Source organism: Haplochromis burtoni, unplaced genomic scaffold (genome assembly GCF_018398535.1).
Source record: "Haplochromis burtoni strain Fernald_Lab_line unplaced genomic scaffold, NCSU_Asbu1 Contig_697, whole genome shotgun sequence".
NCBI lineage: Eukaryota > Metazoa > Chordata > Actinopteri > Cichliformes > Cichlidae > Haplochromis > Haplochromis burtoni.
The window spans coordinates 55,411-61,284 of NW_024583058.1; the positions used below are offsets into that span (position 1 = coordinate 55,411).

The 5,874-nt window shown below is 46.2% G+C and overlaps 1 protein-coding gene across 2 annotated transcripts in view; it reads right to left on the reverse strand.

Annotated features, from left to right (window-relative positions):
• The window catches only part of raph1a (Ras association (RalGDS/AF-6) and pleckstrin homology domains 1a), a 98,634-nt gene that overhangs the window by 36,233 nt on the left and 56,527 nt on the right, over positions 1–5,874 (reverse strand). For both annotated transcript variants that reach the window (XM_014330095.2, XM_005949733.2), the window contains exon 2: positions 1,324–1,382. The gene's annotated coding sequence lies outside the window, so the exon portion shown is untranslated. The remainder of the gene's footprint in view (positions 1–1,323; positions 1,383–5,874) is intronic.

The following is a 5,874-nucleotide window of genomic DNA, read 5'->3' on the forward strand; positions in this document are numbered from 1 at the left end:
ACACACACACACACACACACACACACACACACACACACACACACGTGGCTCATGCTCTAGGAGGAGTTCACAGATTTATGCCACCAACTAGGGCTGTTCGATATAACGATATATATCGGATGACGATATAAAAACATCTATCGTTTGTTTCGTGGTGTCGCAAAATAAACTGTTTACAGCGATATTTTTTCATGGTTCTGATGGTCACTGTAGTTATTATTAAGTTCTTAAAGTTCTCTCTTTCTGTTATATTTAATATAACCACACTACAGACAGACAAGCGACTGTTTTTATGCAACAATGACGGTAAAACCATCACATGACCGCTTTCAGAATAAAGCTCAAGATCCTGTTGAGACTTTTCAAAATAAACTGAATCACGTGAAAGATGCAGATTATTTACGGATGAGAAGTAAAAACGAGCCGCCAGGTGCTAAAAAATAAACCTTAGACTCCAACGTTAGAACAGGCTTCTCCCCGCAGCACGCCGTGTAATAAATACAAAGGAAACGGCGCCGTTACAACTTCTGTCTAAAAATGTATCGTTTCATGCATCGTTAAAACACTCGACTCCAGCTACACGACACCCAGCAGGAAACACTTCACCTGCCCGAGATTCACAGAATTGACAGAAAATGTTACATTTTTGTGATTTACATCGTTATCGGACGATAGATGTTTTATATCAGGAGATGAGATTCTGGTCACAGCCCTACCACCAACACTCAGAACTGGCTGTGGGTGAAGGCTGGAGCCACTCACTACAGAGCTGTTCGGTTGTCCACAGAGCTCACAGTGGAGTCTACTCTCCTGGAGTACTCGAAGCAGGTGTGGGACTGCTGTTCCCTTTTTTATTTTGGAAACCACGACAGAACTTTGCACCATCAGTTGGGCGCCACCCACTTACCCTTACACAAATTTTAAGATCAACTATGAGACTGCAGTTCAAAGACTTTTGGACATGTGACAGAAACAGAGAGGAGGACTTTGGCTGCTCCCTCACTCACGAGGGGCTGCAGTTTTTTATCCTTCCTGATGAAACAGGGTCTGAACTAGAGCTGGTGTACATGCGGAGCAGCACTCTACAGAGGCAGCAGGCAGAGGGGAGTCTGTCTCTGCTGATGTGACGCTGATGGCTGCAGAGGACGGTTGGACCATGTGCCTGCAGCCTGTTACAGCAGCTCTTCTATTTGTTTTTAGTTTTTCTAGAAATCATTTTCTAAATCACTTTTCTTAACAGCTGTGTGAAGTGAACCATTCAAACCAGTCAGCACATGCATGTGTCCGTGATTCAAAGGGCTCACGTGTTTTCAGGCCAGTTACCTTTGGTCTGCTAACAGCTCAGTCCAGCTGGAGCGCAGCACAGTGATGATCCAGTCAGCCTGTAGACACAGACAGAAAAGGCATCAAGAACAAGAGCAGACTTCCCTCACATGGACAGAGACTCACATGTTGTTGAAAGCACGCTGGTCCTGTCACAGCTGGCTGTGGGTGTGTGGGACCTGCTTACAGCCTGAATGTGGTGCAGAGGAGAGCAGCGTCACTACAGAGAAGACCTTTGGCTTAGAGAGCCCGACCAGCTCCGCTACATGCGATAACACACAGTGGCTGTCTACACACCTGATATGTTGTCAGCAGGTGGCGCTAGTGTGTGCATCTACCGTGCTGAGTGTAGCCTGTGTGTGACCTAAAAATAACTGACAGGCCCCAACATTTGAAGACCCTGCTGCAGGCTCCGCCCACGCTCCGGCCTCCACCTTCACCCTGTGAGCCTCTGTGTGTACCTGCTGAACCAGCCACAGCATCACTGGGCTCCTCAGACCCAGTCATGTGTGATCAGGCCTCACACACAAACACAACGTGTGAAACCACGTGTGTGTTCTCAGGTTCACACTGCTCACCTGTCACATGGATGTGTGTGTGTGTGTGTGTGTGTGTGTGTCCACAAACTGAGTGGACAAATGTATAAAAACGTCAACACTTCACCGAACAAACCAACGCTGCGGTCGTACTTGTATAAGATCATTAGCAGCTCTCATGTGATCAGTAGCTGAAAGCTGAAGCAACAAGGAGGCTGTTGTTGGAGCGAACAAAGAGCAACACAGTGCTCACGGGCACATCAGCAGCATTCAACCCAGCAACCGTTCCCTGGGAAGCTTACATGTGGAGCGTGTCTTATTTTAGTGCTGTTGGCACAGTTACTAACAAAACAGCTCATGAACATGAATAAACAGGAAGTTTAAAACCAGCCGTGTATAGTTTAGTGTTTGTCACATGTGGAACGTTCCAGCTTGTTCATTAACCTCATTAATCTCAGGCTCATACAGTCATGTCAGCTGTTACATTTGGTTATGCTGAGCCAAACCTGCTGCTCACCCCAGATGGGTTGCTGGTGACCAGGTCAATGTAAAGAGGTTAATCCCCTCCCCCTGCCGTAGGGTAAGTTAACTCTGATGTCCACGTCCTCGTCGATGATGACATGTAATGCTAACTGTACGCTATGAATGAGGAGGAGCCCTTTACTAACGCTCAACAATGTTTCCCCATCAGCAGTGTTACATGACTCCACCAGTCACATCGACCTAGAGACCAGTTAGCCAGCAAATAGTTACCACTGGTCACTAGTAAACATGTGTGTTGCCTGACCGGTTGTCAAGTATTGACTGTGGCAAGCTGCTCGCAGTTTCTAGGTGAAACTGACTGAAAAGAGGTCTGGGTTGTAGCTCTGGCTGTAGCTCAGGTAGCAGCGCAGGTCAGCCACTAATCAGAAGGTCGGTGGTTCGATCTGCATGCCAAGTATCCTTGGGCAAGATACTAACCCCGTGTTTGCCTACTGGTGGTGGTCAGAGGGCCCGGTGACGCCAGTGTCCGGCAGCCTCGCCTCTGTCAGTGCGCCCCAGGGTGGCTGTGGCTACAATGTAGCTGCCATCACCAGTGTGTGAATGTGTGTGTGAATGACTGGATGTCTAAAGTGTTTTGGGGTCCTTAGGGACGAGTAAAGCGCTATACAAATGCAGGCCATTTACCATTTACTAACCAAAGTACACCAAACAGCTGCTCACAGCTGCTCCGGTCACCAGCAGATTCTGGTCGTCTACTTTACTTATCGAGCGCTCGCAGACGAGTCGGCAACTTCCATGTCATCTGCAGGTCAGTAACCTCCCAGCAACGAAACAATCACAGGGTTGTTTTTGGAGCACAACAGTCACAGCGAGTCGCTCGGAAGTCGAGACAACTTTTATCCTAGATTTAAACACTTCTCTCCGGATGAGAAGGATGTTTTGATGAAAAGCATGTCTATAATATCCTACAGCAAGCACCGAGTGTTGGGCAGTGCTCTCTGCCACCATCCTCAAAACACCAGCTGAGGTCATATCGTTTGGAAAAAGGTGTCCAAACTTCAGCGTGTAGTCAAGCTGTTCTGAACACAAAGACACATTAGTCTGTGTGCTGAGAAGAATGGGAGCATGTGACAGACTGACAGAGGTCAGTCTCACAACATGGGGATATAACAAAGGCTGAGGCCAAAGCATCCCCCTGTACTGTTACTCTGCCAGCATAAGAGTCACTCAGCAGTGAGTGAACCAGCATTCAGTCATGCAGCCATCTAACAGGAAGTGTTACCCAGTTTTTTTTAAAGCTATATGACATTGTAGATAACCCACTGTGTAAACCCATGGGAGTGAGTACAGTACACTGGTGTGGGACTGCTTAAAGGGTTCAACAAATCAAACAGTTCAGTCTGGATGACCTTTGGCTTTCGTGTGCTCTTCCTTAAAGTGGTAACCTCAGCTGCACACCCATGTTTGTGCCGTATCACTTGGCATTCATATCTTTCAGGAATTAAAAACTGATGTGTCGTTTAAAACAGTTCCCCATCCTGCTGTGTTGCAATTGGAAAGCATTAGAAAGCATTAGCCAATAACAGTGTTTCCAAACAGCTCGTGGTTGAACAAGTCTGGAACATGGACGTCTCTAAAGACTCCTTCTTTGTGATGCTCTGCCGTTGCTCCAGCTGACTTCAGTAGTTTGTGGGTTTTTCCACTCATCATTCTGTTTACTCATTTATTTATTCTTTGGCTTGAATAGTTTTCATACATGTCACATTCCCATTGCATCGTCAAACACCAGTCCATTCCCACCAACAGCCGTACATCTTTGGTGTTTTTCCAAATTCATCCACAGATTCTCTTCCACAGATGTAAAGTATATGTTGGCGTTCCTGCCCTCACTGTGATTCGTCTGTTACGTCCCGTTTCTCATGACGACCTCCCTGACGTACGTGGACCTCACGCTGAGACTTAAAGACGTAACCACCTGAAAATCAGTCGTATAAATATCTTGTTCTACTCCCACCAGCAAAAAGCAGAACATGTACCTGACACTTTTCTGTTGGGGACTTCAAAACCCTGACAGGTGCAGAGGCAAAGGTTAAACAACACCGTGTTACCAACCGATGGCCATGAAGGGATCGCTAATATGCTTGTGATATTAAAGCTCTGCCTCTCCTGATTGGTTATTCCCGGCTGCCAAACGGGCCCCATTAAAAAGTCTTATGAAACAACATGGGCAGAGGCTTTAAGCTCTCTGGAAACAATGGCGTTACTACTTCAGTCATAATAGGACTTTATTATAAACCTTATTACTTTAAGAGGACTTAATAGTTTGATGTTATGAATGCAGAGCAGAGAGGAACTGAAACACTCCTAATGCAGGACTTCTTCCTCCAGTCTTCCTCAAACATCCTCAGAACTGAGGCTCCGCCCACTGGATTCTGATGATGCAGCATGTTTGTACGTGACCCATTAGTGAGTCACGTTCAAAACAACAACGCTGTTATTAGAGATGTGCTGCAGGTTCAGGAGTGTTGTGGTAGCTGGGTGACTGTCTCATGGTTAGGATACATCAGTAAAGCTGATCGGACTTTGTTGAAGGATGTCAAACACACACTGAGCTACAAATACAAGCATAACACACAGAATCACAGCAGAGAGACTTGAAATGCCAGAGGTCGGCTCAGACCCAGCAGCTGCCAGGCTGCTAATGCTCTCAGTCTGTTTGAACACTAAACTGATTACATTAATCTTGGAGCGTACTTTGACACTGTGCTGAGTGTAGAAATCTCTCTGCTGTTCACGTTTAAATGTGTGTGTGAAGAAGTTTAAAGTCATTTATAAGGAAAGCTGCCACTGTCAGGGCGACAGCCACTAGCTGAAGGATTTCTTTGTACATGTGTACAACATGTGTAAGCAGCTCTCTGACGTCCTGCGTCTGCCTCCTCTCACTGTTACTGCTTTTTGATATTGATGTTTGACAATCACTTCATAATTCAAAAACATCATCAAGCCTCCTGTTCGTCCAAGCAGTCGGAGCAGCTCTGAGACATTGTGACAAAGGGACAGACGCACAACACAAAAATGTGAAACCAGAGGAAAAAGCAAGCTGGCTCTGCTAGCAGCTACACAAATGTTCCCTCCACATCTAATCAGTTCATGCAGTGAAATGCATGACTTATAAATTCCTCACAAACAGAACGGGATAAAAGTATTCCAAGAAAATAAGAGCAAAGCTAATAAACACATTGTGCAGGTCGATGGCTCATTTCCAGACCATCGTGTGCCGTTCCTCAGAAAGTCCCTGACACACAGACTCTAACACGATTTTGGAAAGAGTGCAAGTTTGAACTAGTCCAGCTGTGGAGGTTAGACTTCATTAGGCCTTTATGAATCACAGGGACCTGCAAGGACCTAAGATGTGTCATTAGACAGCGGCTCCATGTCAATGCTGGCATGCCCTCCACAAAGACACCGCACTACACACTTCAAAGAAGTCAGATAATTGGCAAACCTTCTGGAGGAAACCTGGTCTTGTTAG